Raw genomic sequence first — 17,590 nt, forward strand, 5'->3', positions numbered from 1 at the left:
CAGACTCAGGTTCAGCTGCTCACCACTTAAAAGCCAGACATGAGAAGTGAGGGTTGGTGGAAGGAAAAGCAGGTTTAATCAGAGCCAGCAAACCCAAGGGATGGCAAACTGGCTTTCTAAAATACCATCACAGATTTTTAAATATTACCATAGGGTTTTTAAAGAAAAACTTGCTATAGGAGACATGTGGGAGCCGTGTGGAGTGCAGCATCTGTGTCTTTGTTGCGATAGCTGTCAGGGGTAATCACCCAACTGGAGGCCTGGTTGGTGTTATCTTGACTTTGGCCTTAATGTGGTGGACTGATTGTGACTCCCCCTAAGCAGGAGAATTTCACAGGGACTCCATGCCTTACTTGTTCTAAGATTACCTTCTGATATTTCTTAAGCAAGGACATAATTAGATAAGCTTGGAGGGTAGTCTAGAGAGGGAAGGAATAAAGGGGTGAGAGGGGAGAAAAGGAAGAAAAATAAAAGGATGATTAAAAAGTATTTTTAGAATAGGTTCCCGATTACAATGTGTGAAATTAAAAAAAAAAAAAAGACTCCTGAAAATCTGGTCAACTGATTCACCGAGAGTTCCCATTACTTTCTTTAGATAACCTATCTGAATTCTCATCCCCTTGTCTACAAAGTGAGACATTGCTTAAAATCACGCTGTGAAAGTGACAGCCCTCAAGCTGTCCATATGAGACTCCACTGGGTCTAAGTCTGTCCCCACTTCACAAAGCTAGCTGTAAAGGAGTTGCTGTACCACCCCACAACCTTTTATTTTACAAGTATTTTTATGAGTATAACTTGTTTTCATAATCAAATGCAAATTATATGGATGGAAATAGGGGGTGGCTGTAAATCCAGCTTCTCTTCCCTAGGGTGGCTGATGGTAGACTTTGGGGAAGCAGATGGCCTTTATCTTTGTGTCTTTTAGGAAATGAGGGAATACAGGGATAGCAGGGATGAGAATTTTCTTTGAGTGCCTCTGAAAGTTAGTCTGGAACTAGATGCCAAAGACCATGATTTATACTACCTGCCCTTGGGGTTAGCATGTTTTCTAAAACTGTCTTATTTCTGAGTGAATTAATTGTTCTTAGGTTTATCATGTTGCTAAAATTTTTTTTAATCTAAAAATAAATAAATCAGATTTATCTACTTCATTCCACAGTATTAGGTAACTGTGCATCATTTCTAGATTTCTCCACTAAGAAAAGAGGGAACACCCAAATTAGGCAGCATAACTGAAGGAGGCAGGGCAGTCTACATACATTGTGGGAATACATACTAGACAAGGGGAAAGGTCAAGGTGACCAGAGATTCTCATCTGAAAAACAGAAGAGGAACTGTTGCCCAGACAGGCAATCTGTTTCAAAATATGAGTAAGGAGCTTCTTCCTCGAAGAATAAATAAGATAGGCTAAAGTTCTGTAGCTACGTGTAGTAGGTTTTGTTGTGGCCACTGAAATTTTAATTATGATTCAGAGGATGAGTTGTGTAAGAGCAGACACACACACACACACACACACACATATATATATAAATGTTAAGAGCTTTTGAGAGTCCTTAAAACTATAGTACTAACTTTCTCCCTCAACCCCCGCTGTTCCCCATAAAAAATGTTCAAATTGCCTGTGGAAACTATACATTTATCTACTCAATATCCATGAAGTAAAAATTGACCTAGGCTTAAATATTACTTTTCCAATTTTGGTGTAAATTAAATCCAAATGCCTAGACTCCAGGTGTTTTTCCAGGTAGGTTTTCTCAAATGTTAATTGCAGTAGCAATTTTATCTTTCTAAATTTAGCACTCACTCAATCTTGGTCATTGGTATTTTGCTTGCTGATGCACTGCTACTCTCTTGTCCAGTAATGACCTCAAACCCTTCATGAATGAATGCTTAAACAAATTTTTACAAAAATTCTAATAGCAAAGAAACCTCTGTTTGTGTATATGTGTGTGTGTTTATCATTATATAGGCTTTCAAATATGAATGAAGGAATGGTTGAACAGTTTAGTAAAGCAAACCAAATTATCTAATAGCAAAGAAGTTCTGTGTGTGTGTGTGTGTGTGTGTGTGTGTGTGTGTGTGTGTGTTCATCAAAACACAGGCTTTCTCAGAAGGAAAGAAACAGTGTAGTGCTAGAGGTAGCACTACACTACCTTTGCAGCATTAACATAAACACAGACCTTAAGTCTGATAAGAAACATTTACAATGCATTCTCTCTGAAGCCTGCTTATTGAGGCTTCCTCTGCCTAATAAAACCTTGGTCTCTGCAATCCCTTATTGGAACTCAGACATTCCTTACTACTAATAATACTTCTTTCAACAAATTGCCAATCAGAAAATTTTTAAATCTACCTAGGACCTAAAAGCACCCCCTCCCCCACCACTTTGACTCATCCCATCCTTCCAGATTGAATCAATGTAAATCTTACATGTATTGATGGATGTATTATGCCTCCCTTGAATATATAAAAGCAAGCTATGGCCGGGCGCAGTGGCTCATGTCTGTAATCCCGGCACTTTGGGAGGCCGAGGCAGGTGGATCACGAGGTCAGGAGATCGAGACCATCCTGGCTAACATGGTGAAACCCCGTCTGTACTAAAAATACAAAAAACAGCCTGGTGTGGTGGCAGGCGCCTGTAGCCCCAGCTACTCAGGAGGCTGAAGCAGGAGAATGGCGTGAACCTGGGAGGCAGAGCTTGCAGTGAACCAAGATGGCACAACTACACTCAAGCCTGGGCGACAGAGCGAGACTGTTATCAGGCCCTCCTGAAGTTGTTTCATGGACGCATTTTTTAAGTCTGCAGAGATTTCTTTTGCCTTTTGTTCGGCTATGCCCTGCCCCCAGAGGTGGAGTCTACAGAGGCAGGCAGGCCTCCTTGAGCTGCGGTGGGCTACGCCCAGTTCGAGCTTCCGGGCAGCTTTGTTTACCTACTCAAGCCTCAGCAACGGCGGGCGCCCCTCCCCCAGCCTGGCTGCCGCCTTGCACTTGGATCTCCGACTGCTGTGCTAGCAATGAGAGAGGCTCCGTGGTGCGCATCCTTAACTTTGGCAAAATAAAGTTTCTCAATCGATTGAGACCTGTCTCAGATACTTTTGGGTTTACAAGTTGGTAACCATAGAGGATTCTGAGTGGAGGTGTCCCTGACCTTTGACAAATCTATCAATGCTTGGTACCAGTTTGAGCTATCTTTATGGTGTAAACTAGGACAATTTCTGAGGCCTGGGAGCTCCCCACTCCAGAGAATTTTTGATTTCCCAAAATTTGGTCAAGATCTGAAGTTGATTTTGCTGTACAACTTCTTTCCTGGAGTTTTACTTGCTTCCGAAAAGGGAAGGCAAGTTTTCTGCTTCTGTGACAATAAAGTGCAGGCAACTCCTTCCTGGAATTTCAGCTCACTTTCAACAAAGAAGGTGAGTTGTTTCTTCCTGCTTCTAGGAAAAGATTAACAACCAGCTAGCTGGCCTTAATTTCTCCTTACCATTAGAGTGCTCAGTAATCATATTGTTGGCTTTGTTTGTTGTCCTGGTCTTTCTCCCATCGTATTTGACCAACTCTACCTAGTTTACTCAAATCATTCTTATTCTACGAAGCCAGCATCATTTTGGTAATACAAATCTGCCAAAGACACACAAACACACACACACACACATAGAATTCAATATTCTGATTAACATAGACGCAAAAATCCTCAACAAAATACTAGCAAACAAAATCCAGCACCAAATTCAAAAGTTAATTCACCGTGATCATGTAGGCTTTATTTCTTGGATACAGGACTGGCTCAACATATGCAAATAAACAGAATTTGCCACATAAACAAAATTAAAAACAAAAAATATGATTGTTTTGATAGATGCAGTAAGAACTTTTGATAAATTTCAACATCCCTTATGATAAAAACCCTCAACAAACTAGGCGTCAAAGAAATATGACTCAAACTAATAAGAACTTTCTATGGCAAACCCACGGCCAACATCGTACTGATGGGCAAAAGCTCAAATTATTTCTTTTGATAACTGGAACAAGACAAGAATTCACACTCTCACAACTTCTTTTCAACATAGTGCTAGAAGTCTAAGCTAGAGCAGTCATCAAGAGAAATAAATAAAAGGCATCCAAACTGAAACAGGGGAAGTCAAATTATTTCTGTTTGCAGATAGCTCTGTATTCTAGGTTCTCTATTCTGTTCCACTGGTCTTTGTGTCTTTTTAAAATTCCAGTAGCATACCATTTTATTAACTGTAACTTTATAGTAAAGCTTGAAATCAAGAAGTGTGCTGCCTTCTGCTTTCTTCTCTTCCTCAAGTTTGCCCTATTTGGAGTCTTTTGTGACCTCATATAAAGACTAAGATTGTTTTTCTATATTTGTGAAAAATTCCGTTGGAATTTTGGTAAAGATTAAATTCAATCTGTAGATCACTTTGGGTGGTATAGACATTTTAACACTAACAAGTCTTCAAATTTGTAAACATAAGATACACACCATTTATTTATGTTTTTCTTAAGTTTTTTATCTATGTTTTATAGTTTTCAATGTACAAATCTTTCACCTCCTCGGATAAATTTATTCATATGTATTCTTTCTGATGCTATTGTCTTTGGATTGTTTTCTTAATTTATTTTGGATAGTTTGTTATTTGTGTATAAAAAAACAAGTTATGTTTGTTAATCATGTTTACATTAATGTTTTATGTGATTATACTGTAAGTTTACTGAACTTATTAGTCTTAATAGTTTTTGGTGGAGTGGTAACATTTTTCTATGTTTATTATTATGACATCTGCAAACAGAGAAAATTTTACTTCTTCCTTTCCAGTTTGTATGCTGTTTAATTCTTTTTATTGCCTAATTGCTCTGGTCAGGAATTGCCATACTAAATTAAATAGAACAGTTGAGAGTGTGCATTCTTGACCAGTTCCAGCTCTTTAGGGAAATTCTTTCACCTTATTCCCATTCAGTATGATGTTGGCTATGGTTTGTTATATGTGTCTTTTATTATTTGGAGATTTATTTCTTCTATGCTAATTTGTTAAGATTATTTTTAATCATGAAGGAGTATTAGATTTTATCAAATACTTTTTCTGCAGCTATTGGGATAATCATACGATTTTGTTTTTAATTTTGTTTATGTGGTGAATCACATTTATTGATTTGGATATGGTAAGCCATCTTGAATCCCTGAGATGAAGCCCACTTGATTATAATATATTATATTTTTGATGTGCTGTTGAATTTGGTTTGCTAATTTTGTTGAGGATCTTTGGATTTTTGTTCATCAAAGATACTGGTCTGTAGTTTTTGTTGTTGTGTTCTTGCCTGATGTTGATATTACAGCAATACTGGTTGCATAGAATGAGTTGATGAAGAATCTCTCTTCCTCAATTTTCTGGAATAGTTTCTGCAAAATAGTTTCAGCTCTTCTCTGTATATCTGGAAGAATTTATGAATCTGCCTGGTCTTGTTTTTTGTTGTTGGGAGATTTTTTTCTACTGATTAAATTTCATTAAATGTTATTGGTCTGTTTAGGATTTCTATTTCTTCCTGGTTTATTTTTAAGGTTGTATGCTTCCAGAATTTATTCACTTCCTTTAGGTGTTCTAGTTTGTGTGCTTAGAGATGCTCACAGTAGTCTTTAGTGATCTTGTATATTTCTGTGTTATCAGGTGTATTGTCACCTTTATCTTTCCTTTTTGTGTTTATTTGAGTTTTCTCTTTCTTGTTTAGTGTAGCTACCAATCTATCAATTTTGTTTATCTTTTCAAGAAACAAAGTTGTCATTTTGTTGATCCTTTTATCTTTTTTTTGTTCTCAATCCCATTGGTTTTGCTCTGATCTTTGTTCTTTCTTTTATCCTCTAGGTTTAGGCTTAGTTTTTTGTTTTTTTTTTTTTTAATTTGTTGCGGTGCAACATTATGTTGTTAATTAGAGATATTTTTCTATTTTTTATGTAGGCATTTGACACTATAAACTTTTCTCCACTGTTTTTGCTGTACCCCGAAGTTTTGGTATGTTGTGTCTCCATTTTCTTTGTTTGAAAATTGTTTTCAAAATTTATGCCTTGGTTTTGTCAGGTAACTAGAGGTTCTTTAGGAGCAGATTGTTCAGTTTCCATGTATTTGCATATGTTTGAAAGTTTCTCTTGGTATTGATTTTTAATATTATTCCACTGTGGTCCAAGAAACTTGATTTTTAGAAATTTCTTTAATTTATTCAGATTTGCTTTATATCCAAACATATGGTTTATTTTGGAGAATTTTTAATGTGCAGATGAGGAAAATGTGCATTCTGCATTGTGTAAAATGTTCTGTAAATGTCTGTTGGGTTCATTTGATCTGAAGTCTAATTTAACTCTAATGTTTCTGTATTGATTGTTTTGCCTGTTTTTTGTTCTCAATCCCATTAGTTTTGCTCTGATCTTTGTTCTTTCTTTTCATCTGCTAGGTTTAGGCTTTGTTTGTTTTTGTTTTTTAAACCCGTTGCAGTGCAACATCATGTTGTCAATTTGAGATATTTTGTTGTCAGTGTTGTCAGAAGGGCGTTAGTCCCTTATTGTATTACTGTCTATCTCTTTTCTGTCAGCATTTGTTTAATAAATATAAATGTTTCAGTGTTGGGTGCATATTTAGATAGTTATTTCTTATTGTTGAATTGAGCCCTTTATCACTATATAATAATCTCCTTTGTCTTTTTTTTACTGCTGTTGATTTAAAGTCTGTTTTATGTCATGTAAGTATGGCTATTTCTGCTCATTTTGGTTTTCCATTTGTATGGTGTATCTTTTCCCATCAGTTTTCTTTGAGGCTTGGTTGTCTTTACCGCTAAGATGCATCTCTTATATGCAGCAAATGTTTGAATCTTACTTTTTCTATATAATTTGCCACTCTGTATATTTTAATTGGAACATTTAGGCCATTTACATTAAAAGATAATATTGATATGTGAGATTCTATTGTTGTTGTAATGTTACCTGGTTGTTTTGTAGCAACAGTTGTAGAATTGCTTTATAGGATCTGTGAACTTTTTACTTACATGTGCTTTTATGATGGCAAATTTTGTTCTTTCATATTTATCTTTAGAACTCTTTTTAGTATTTCTTGTAAGTCCAGTCTAATGGTGACAAATTCCCTTAGCATTTGCTCTTCTTAGCATTTCTCCTTCATTTATGAAGCTTAGTTTAGCAAAATGCAAAGGTTTTGGCTGGTAGCAGTTGTCGTGCCATCAGCACATCACCCATCCCATGTGAAGGAAAATAAGACATGTTGCATAATGTGGCAATTTGGAAGTTAGTCATCATCTCAATGCAAGTAGATATGAGTAACTAAGGAACCTTGCACTTGTTCCTGCCAGCAGATTTTTTTTTTATACTTTTAAGTTCTAGGGTACCATCTCACACCAGTTAGAATGGCGATCATTAAAAAGTCAGGAAACAACAGGTGCTGGAGAGGATGTGGAGAAATAGGAACACTTTTACACTGTTGGTGGGACTGTAAACTAGTTTAACCATTGTGGAAGACAGTGCGGTGATTCCTCAAGGATCTAGAACTAGAAATACCATTTGACCTAGCCATCCCATTACTGGGTATATACCCAAAGGATTATAAATCATGCTGCTATAAAGACACATGCACACGTATGTTTATTGTGGCACCTACCAGCAGATTTAATGTCACTGCAATGGAAGGTGCTGGCTCTCACCTGAATTGCCTGCTTCTACACTTGATGGTAGTCTGCCGAGAAGCCTGTTTCTCGCCAAGTGCTCTGTGGCTCTAAGAGCTGGATATTCATTGGTTACAAACTTTCCTAAGTCCAGTGCTTCTGGTTGAGGGTGGCTGCTTTCAGTAGCCTGTAGGAACTACATTGTGTAGGCAATCACCATTGTTTGTCCAATCACCATTTAGCCATCCAGTCAGCCTCCAGCCACTTATCTAACAAATGCTAACTGAATATGGAATATGGAACTCATTCTAAGACCTCAAAAAGCTGCTGTTGACAAGGAAAGACAAAATCTCTATTTTTGCATAGCTGACTTTCAGTTATTTGGAGCCACTATGGTTACATTTTTGAATGTCACAAAACAATTTATCAGAGTTACCCAGGTTAAAAACTAATTGACGTGGAGAAGAACTCTTTGAGGAGGTGGCATTTTAGCTGGGACGGAAGGTTGAGAATTCAGCTATGAGGAAAGTATGAGAGAGTATATTCCAGGTGACGGTGACCACAAGAACAAAGCCATAGGGTCAGAAGGAGCTTGATGTGTTTGAAAAACAAAATAAAGGCCATGATGGCTGGGTTTTAGTCACATGAGATGAGGTGGAGGAGGAGATTGGGGATAAGTCTTTTAGGGCCAAACAGGCCTTGGTAAGGAATTTGGATTTTAGTCTCATTTGAATGAGAAGTCATCAGAGGATTTTAAGCAGGAAAGTGACTTAACAGAATGTGTATTTTAAAAAGATAATTCTGGATGCACTATGGAGAATGGAAGACAGGAGGATATGGATGAAAACTGAGGATGGTTTTAGTCTTTCAGAGTGAGGCAAAAGTAGACTAAACGCCTGTAGTGGTGATAAAATGGAGAGATGTGGAATAATTTGAGACACACGACACTTTTTTTTTCTATTATTTTTGCCCAAATCTGCCATTGCTGCAACTTTGGGATGGAAGTGTCTCAGTGTAGTTCTCCCTTCAGTAAATCCCCCGCTAATATTTCCCAGGGCCACTCTGGAAGGAAGTTTTGGTCATCCATGCTTTTGGTAACCAGACAGCATGCTTGGCGCTACAGCTCAGCCAGAGGTCTCTTTCTTATTACCTAAAACTATCTTTATTCTTTAGAAACTGCCACATCAGGAGAGCCACCTAAAGCCTTTCCCCAACTCTAATCAGACCCTGGCCATCTCTATCTCCTGGTTCTATTTTTGCTGCTTGGCCAAACTCTTGGGGAGTCCACCCCAGAGGCCTTACTGGTTGCAATTCCTAAGACAAGATAATGTCCCCTTTCCCAGTTCTAGAAAAATGTGTGGGATTGGCCCATAGTAGACTGACCTATTTAATATGCATACTCCTGAAGCAACCTCGAGGTTCATGGGATGGCAAAGTTGTCATCTTGAGTCAGCTGTCAACTGCTCAAGATGGTGTGTACAGGAAGGAGCTGGGCACCAGACCCACATTGTCTGAGACCAACAGGAGGATGATTCATCAAGGCAAATCAAAGTGCTGGCACCAGCAGAAGGGAGAATAGATGGCTGGAAGACAAACACAACATCTCTGAAGTACCTTTCAAGCTGCAGCTCCTAAGCTCTCTCTTCCAGTAACCATTCTGAATCTAGACTGGTTGGAGAGCCTGGCTTGGTCACAGAGTTGACTTTCTTGTCAAGGGGAAATGCAGACAAATGTTGTCATTGACCAGGTCTAATCTTTCAGGGAAGTCTTGCAAGAGCTTAACCCATGGTCCACAGGTTTCTGTGCATGCACTGCGAACAAGCACCCACTGGTAACGATTGCACCCAGAGTTGTTTCAAAAATTTCCAAGAGGAATCTCAGCCCTGGAAAACGAGAATGGGTTTGACCCAGAGTTGCCTGCATTGGAGATAAACTTTGGAGAACTCCCTTTGTTAGCATACTAAAATCCCCACCCGGGGAGGAAGGAGCTCGTTCACTTTTTTTTTTTTTTTTGAGATGGAGTCTCTCTCTGTAACACAGGCTGGAGTGAAATGGTGTGGTCTCAACTCACTGCAACCTACGCCTCCCAGGTTCAAATGATTCTCCTGCCTCAGCCTCCCAAGTAGCCAGGACTACAGGCACATGCCACCACACCCAGCTAATTTTTGTATTTTTAGTAAATACAGGGTTGTACTATGTTGGCCAGGCTGGTCTCTATAATTCCTGACCTCATGATCCGCCTGCCTCAGCCTCCCAAAGTGCTGAGATTACAGGCGTGAGCCACCACGCCCAGCCCATGTACCACTTTTTATACATGCAAGGTATGTGGAACATGACCAGTGACACCCTTTACTCCATCTCTACAATTAATGACTCAGCCCGCCAGCCCAGTAAAAGCCCAGCTTTCACCTTTGTTCTGGGAGGCACTGCTTGAGAACTATCCATGATTTCCTCCTTACTTGCTGCATAAAATCCCCTTGTTGAACCTGCCTTGGCTGTGGTCATTGGACGTCACCCGCCAAGCCATTGAACCCACCTGCCCTGTGGGTAACAAGATGAGGAAGAGAACCTTAAGTGATGGGTCTGATTGTCTGACTGATGATCTGAAGACCTGATATGAAGATATTTTTTCAACACATAATTGTAGGTGTCTACTCTGGGCCAGGAGCTGAGCAAGGTGCATGAGGCCCAAAGGTCATTCACACCCACATGACCTTGGAAAGAGCCCGTGCTCGCCTCATGGACAGAGCACAGCACAGGCACAGACGGGTGCTCAGTGGAAGTTGTGAGTAAATAAATGACAGCTTAGCACACGCGTTGGTCTGGAAGAGGCGGTGAAGTTAAGTGATGAATAGAAAAAGTGATGAATAGAAAGCGCTGCTCTCAGAGCCCTCTCAAATGCTCTTCTCACAGCCATGCCTCTGATCAGTGACTATAGGCTCTTCCTGCCTACAGAAATGAAGCTTGGTTGCTTCACCTGGGAACACACCCCAGATGGAGGTCCCTCGTCATCTCTGGCATCATTCCCCCTGCCTGGCATAGCTTCCTGGCCTGTGGAAATCCTACTCACTTCTCAAGACTCAGCTGCAGGAAGCCTTGTTCCCTGGGCCAAGTTCCGCTGCGTTGCCTCCTGCCTGTGCGCTTCTGTATTCCTGCTGACACCCCCTGTCACTCTCCCCGCCACCTGCCTTACAGAGGACCCAGTGCTCACCTGCCTCTCACCCAGGATCTCAAGCACTTGAGAGCAGAGGCTGGCCTCCTGCAGCCCTGTCCAAGAACCTCCCACCCAAGACACAGACGACGCTCTCACCAGGTCCCCGCTGGGCTTGATTGCTTTATTTTACTCTTGGAAACAGTTTCTTAATATGTTGGACATAAGTAGCCAAGACACCAAGGGAAGTAATGGTCTCTTGGCAGAAAGGCTTCCTTGTGCCATGGCTCTCTTGGGCATAGAAAGCTGTCTCATCAAACTCAGTGGCAAATCTTTTTGCAACTACCTGTTGCCAGCCTGTTAATTCAGCAGCAACTCGCAGTGGCCTGTAGGGTACTTGCTGGCTCTGTCTTGTTGCCACTCATGCTGAGAGCCCACCATGGGCACCAACATGCCAGTTGTGGGCAAGACAGGACGGGAGACCAGAGCCGCCACTCTCCACAGACTCTGTTGGTCACTGTGTGGGATAGGGAGAGTGGAGAGGGAGGGTAAAGAGTGTGTATGGCTCTTCTTTCCCACTGCAATGCTAATATCTCCGTAATTTCTGCAGAGTTATTAGTTCATGTGACATTGCTACTTTGTGTTTCCCTTAAAATGCCCAAATTAGGGTCTGTTGATGTAGTCTTTCAAATGAGATTATGCTGGATATATGGTAGCAGCAAATACTCAGACTCTAATTTGAAAAGGCATCATTATGGGAAATATTAATGAGTGCTTGTTCTTAATCAGTATGGGCTGGGCTTAATGGCTCTGCAGAAAGCTTCCTGGATTTTAGAGTTAAGCTCCTGGTCTGTTGGGGAGAGAATGGGGCCAAGGAGAAGCTAAAGAAGAGTACAGCTATGCTTCAGTGATTCACTTCACTGTTATTTGGTTCATTAAGGTTTTACTGGGGAAATGGTGATCATTGAGGCTTCTGGGAGAAAAAAAAAATTCAGGTGATTGATGAAATTTCCAAAAGCAAAAGAAGAATAAGGTGAAGACAGTGACACCAGGTTTTGCATCCTTGCTTGCCAGAGGTCTAAGGTTTCGACCAACACACTGGATCTTACTGATTGAAAACAGCAAATATGCCATGATTGACTAGTGATGTCTGCCATGGGTGTGGAATAGCCAAATGAAGACAAAAATTCAAATACCTCACTGAGCAGCAAAGAGTCTTAACCCATCAGGAATGCCTATGAAAAAAGAAAAACAGTCTTCATTTATACATTTTTTCCTCTGTAACAAAGTATGTTTTATGTTGAAGAGCGGTACGTAATTTCTACTGGGGCTGATCAGATGAAAAGAGAGAGAATTCTGAAGCTGGTGGTAGCGGTCTTGCACAGAGGAGAGAAGCTATCTGAAAATGAAGACCAAGCTATTCTTTTAGTCAAGGAGAGCTACCCTATGGCTTTGATTACATGAGCCCATTTTTCCCTCTGTTTACTTATGTCAGTATGACTTGGGTTTATGTTATTTGCTACCCAAAGCACCCTAATAGATTTATTAAAAGAACTAAGAGGGGAATATCTTATAGGAATATCACTTAATTTCTTTTGGCTTTGAGTGGTCTTACCTGTCAGTGGAAAATAATAAACTTTTCTATATTTATTTAACAGGATTGCAGTAGAAACCAGCCGAGACGAAAGATGCCAGAGTTCTTGGAAAAATGTACGTGAAATTTCAAAAATTAAATTCTAGGAGGATGTGTGTGTGTGTGTGTGTGTGTGTGTGTATGGTTTGTGTGTATTATAAGGAAGAGGACACGGTGATGTGTATTTCAGATCATGAAGTAGATAATCCACTATATTCTGTTTTTGATTCTGGAAACACTGATCCATAAAAACATGCTGTTCTCTATGTTATTCCTGCCACATCCACCAAAGCCAGCAAATTCTTTCCTTTGTAGAATCTGCTTTTCCAATGAGGTTTCCTATATGATTGAACACTTTGATTATATATGTATTTTTGATTACATATTTTCTTACAGCATCCTGAAACTTTATCTGCACTTAGTAATTTATTCATGTTGCCTGCGGTGCCCCTTCATGTAGCACTTTGAGATGATTCTCTGTGGGCCTGGCCCTCCCATTGATTTTGAGTCTCTTATTGAGGACCTAGGTAGCTCTCTGTGACTCCAGAATATTCTAAGAGAGCTGCTGGAACAGCAGTGCTGGAAGTCTTCATCTGCACTCTTCAGGGTCACGAATGCCAGCTTCTTCCCACCATCCCTGCTGTGGTCCAGCATTCAGCTCCTGCGTGGTGTTTGTCTTCCACGGTTCAGGCATCCTTCAAAGCCACTCACACAACCGAGATTGTGTCCCATGGGCAGGGAGGAGCATCCTCTGTTTCTGTCCCAACACTGAAGGTCTTTTCTGGTTTGAGACTCAAAGATCAAGTCTACAGATTCCAAATACAAAAGGATATCTAATCACTCAGGAAGCCAGCAACCATGGTGATTTTTTTTTCTGGTTTTCACTTGAATCTTGTTTTTGAGATATGGATCCTTTGAAAGACCTTGAAAGATCTTCCAAGAAGACAGTCCAAATATCTATTAAAGTCAATCCCTTCTTCTGCCATCCAAATAGAAGGTGGTATACCCCTTCCCAGCTGCATAGAAATTCCAGTATCTCCAAGGACTCCAGGAGGAATTTAAGTTCTCATAGTTACTGCTGGCTCTTTTGGCCTGTATCATTTTCTTTTACATCATGCTTTTGTTAGTAGTTTCATTTTTCCACACCAAACTGCCTTGCTTAACATCAGCCTGATTCTTTTGGGTAGTGGTAGCTGCCCAGAACATGACTGCCTCACAGCTGTGCATGGTAGACTTTCCTGGAAGTTCAGAATAATCCAAGTGTGAGGTTTGGCATTTCTGCCCTTAAAGTTTTCCCAGCCGTCTCTTCTCTCTCCCTTCCCCCAAGTCCACCTTCTTTTATTTTTTAAATTTTGTTCACATAGTAGCCTCGCTAATCACATTCTGTGCTCAAAGTGCTTTGCCTTCATCCTTCATATGCTTCTCAGGTGGTGCTTCTAAATCCAAAAGGGTTCTCTAGAATTCTCTCCCCCAGGGGCATTGTATATCAGCTTTATCAGCTCTTGGAATAAACTATTTCATTTTCACCATTATTCTTAGCATGAATTTGCAAAAATTTAATGGATAACAAATGAAAAAGCATCAGGGACATGTCCTGACCCTTATTATGTTTGGCAAATGTTAGCTACTATTACTGGCATTATCATTATACAGAGTAGATGTTTTGTATACATTGAATCATTGAATAAGTAAGTGACTGAATGAATGAATGAACTGATCATGGTCCTGGGGGTAACCTAAAGTCTAGGAGTGTTTTAGGAAGATCACCATAGCCTCTCTCACTTCTCCTTAGTTGCTCTGGCTTTTCTCACTGAGGTTGCAAAGAGACTTTCGATACCTTAGTGACATAGGGGACACATGTTTCATTAGTATCATTTTGAAGATGAGAATCAAGGCCTAGAAATACGACTTTTACAAGCATGTAGCTGGTAAGATTCTAGGCAAGCTGAGAAATGCACACAACGTGGGCTTTGGCGTAAACTTGCCTGGGTTCAAATGCCAAGTGTACCACTTAATCACTTCCAGCCTTCAGCAAATTCTCAGACTCCCCTTAGCCTCAACAACCTTGTTGGCAAAGTGATGGTTATAACAGTACTTACCTCTTAGAGGTGCTGGACAATTAAATAAGAGTGTCCATGTGCAGTACATGGCATGTCCTCTGCCCAGATACCAAGCACACCAAGATGGGGCCAGCTCCTAGTCAAGGACTTTTTTCCCACATTTTCCCTTCACTTCCCTTCACCTCTTACTACAAAGGGTGGATCCATCCTGTATCATCACAGGGAATGTTCCCCCTCTCTTTAGGGACTAGCCCAGATGTTCTAGATATCTTGAGTCTGTCTGACATTGCCATCACTTACAATTATTCTGCAAATCCAGCTTTCAAGCTCTGGCAGTGTTATGGGATATCCCCCCAAAATTCATATGTTGAAATCGTAACCCTCAGGACCTCAGAATGTGACTGTATTGGGATGCAGGATCTTTAAAGAGATAAACTGAAAAGAGGTTACTAGGGTGGACCCTAATCCATTATGACTGCTGTCTTTATAGGAAGAGAAGATTTGGACATGACATACACAGGGGGAAGCCCACAGGGAGAAGATGGCTGTCTGCAATTCAGAAGAGCAGCCTCAGAAGAAACCAACCTGCCAACATCTCTATCTGTGACTTTAAGCCTCCGAAACTGTGAGAAAACTAATTTCTGTTGTTTAAGCATCCAGAATGTGAGACTTTGTTATAGTAGCCCTAGCAAATTAATACAGGCAGCAAACAACCAGATGTCCCACTTGAAAACCTCATCCAAGAAATAGAAAAATAAATGTTGTGGGAATGATGTTTGATGGCAGGGTTTTATTCTGCAGTTGCCTACAGGAATGACAACAGAAAACTGTAAGACGGTGTATTTCAAAATGAGCTCTGCAGAAAACCAATATGAAAGGCTCTGAAAAAATTGAAATAATAAATTTTCAAGAACACTGAGTTTGGGAAAATTTATATACTCTAATGCCCTCCTACCCACCCTTTCAAAACTGTAATGCTTATTTAAAGATTTGAGAAGTCCCAGAGAAAAGCCAGCATTCTGTTATTACAAAGGAAGAAGATGAGCAGTCTTTAGCCTCCACAGTCTTCAGCCTGCAGCTGAACTGGGGTTCAATGAAGCCCACTTTCTGACATCTTTACTTGGCAGTCCCTCTGTGTCTGGAATTGGTTCCTTCTGGTGGGTTATTGGTCTTGCTGACTTCAAGAATGAAGCCGCGGACCCTTGCAGTGAGTGTTACAATTCTTAAAGATGGTGTGTCGGGAGTTTGTTCCTTCAGATGTTCAGATGTGTCCAGAGTTTCTTCCTTCTGGTGGGTCCGTGGTCTCACTGACTTCAGGAGTGAAGCCGCAGACCTTCGCAGTGAGTGTTACAGCTCTTAAACGTGGCACGTCTGGAGTTGTTTGTTCCTCCTGGTGGGTTTGTGGTCTCGCTGACTTCAGGAATGAAGCCGCATACCCTCGCGGTGAGTGTTACAGTTCATAAAGCTAGTGCAGACCCAAAGAGTGAGCAGCAGCAAGATTTATTGTGAAGACCAAAAGAACAAAGCTTCCACAGAATGGAAGGGGACCCCAGCAGGTTGCCTCTGCTGGCTTGGGTGCCCAGTTTTTATTCCCTTACTTGGCCCCACTCACATCCTGCTGGTTGGTCCATTTTACAGAGTGCTGATTGCTCCATTTTACAGAGTGCTGATTGGTGTGTTTACAATCCTTTAGCTAGACACAGCACTGATTGGTGCATTTACAATCCTTTAGCTAGACACAAAAGTTCTCTGAGTCCCCACCCAACCCAGAAGCTCAACTGGCTTTACCTGTCACCTCCAGTATGCAAAAAGCCAGCAGGGAAGAGATTGAGTTTAGATGAGAAAGGAAGCAGGTTGTGCTTGGGCAGCCAGCAGGGCCCTATAAAACTGCATGAAAATGCTGCTCAGAACAGAGAGGGCACATTTCAATAATTAGCACATGCTTTAACACCAGCTCATATCTGTCACAGAGACAGGAAATCGTAACTTCTGTGTACTGGGCCATTGTTCAAAGCTGTTGTCAGGGTTAACGAAGTACCTGCTTGATTATTGGTAGCTGGAAATTGAGGTTGTGCTCACATGTCCATAGGTCTTGCATTCCTCAGAGCTCAGAGACGGCCATGCTCACATGAGAAAGGGCACAGCATGTTAGTAGAGGGGAGCAAAGAGGGAGGCTGGGAGAGGAGGCTGAGGCCGGATGCTGCAAAGACATGGATAAATCTCAGGAGGTTGGACTTGCTCTGGCAGGGAGTGGGGAGGTGATGAAGGACACTGAGGTGTGAGGGTGGCCTTTGGTTTTAATCAAAAAGAAGTCCATGCTGGCATCTAACTAAGATAACAGCACCAAGGGAAGGAATGGGAAGCCGGGGAGCTAGAAAGCAGGTATAGTAGGAGAGAGTTCTGACCCAAAGGCTTTGGGCAGATTTGAGGAATGTGGAGGAGTTTGGGGATGAACAGGTTCTTTGTGGTTTGGTGGGACAGACAGGAGGATGCATTGCCTGTCACTTGATCAGGGAGTCAAAGGGGAGCAGGGTTTGGACCAAGAGAGGTTCTGTATTAAATGTCAAGTGTTTATATATCAGGGTGAGAGTCCCCCTTCTTGAATCTGCCTCTTTTATCTTGGCTGTTCCACAACGTAGATTCCATTGTGCAAATGATCATACGGACATTGGGTGATGTTCTAAGCCAAAAAGTGACTCTGGCAGTTCCAGCCCATGAGTATCTTTTGGCAAAGTTCTAGTGTGAGAAGCAGTTCCTGCGCAGCACTGTCTGTCTGACTCAGCTCTGCAGGAAAGACTGGAACCGCAGAGCCCATGAGGGTACACTGTTCACAGGCAGGGCTCACACACGCTCTGAACCCAGCTCCCACACCTGAGCAGGTCACACCAACTTTGAGGCACCCTGACCCTAACATGTTTTAAAATTTGAATCATGCTTCAAGTGACTCTTTTGAGATTGGCAGTGATGGAAAGAGTCTAAGGAAGGGAACTTAGTTTTAAAATAGTTTTAATTGTAGAGATGACAGTTGACACAGATATGTCAGAAAAACATGTTGGAATGTCTCGACTGGCAGTGGTAATTCTGTGA

At 41.1% G+C, this 17,590-nt stretch overlaps 1 long non-coding RNA gene across 1 annotated transcript; it reads left to right on the forward strand.

The window, feature by feature from the left end:
- Positions 1 to 3,277: 3,277 nt before the first annotated feature.
- On the forward strand, positions 3,278 to 15,201 carry LOC131380825 (uncharacterized). The gene is made up of 3 exons (XR_009209074.1): positions 3,278 to 3,413; positions 12,469 to 12,520; positions 14,994 to 15,201. It is a non-coding gene; the product is annotated as an uncharacterized LOC131380825 (long non-coding RNA).
- The last annotated feature ends 2,389 nt before the right edge of the window (positions 15,202 to 17,590 follow it).

The sequence above is a fragment of the Hylobates moloch genome, unplaced genomic scaffold (assembly GCF_009828535.3).
Source record: "Hylobates moloch isolate HMO894 unplaced genomic scaffold, HMol_V3 SCAFFOLD_12, whole genome shotgun sequence".
NCBI lineage: Eukaryota > Metazoa > Chordata > Mammalia > Primates > Hylobatidae > Hylobates > Hylobates moloch.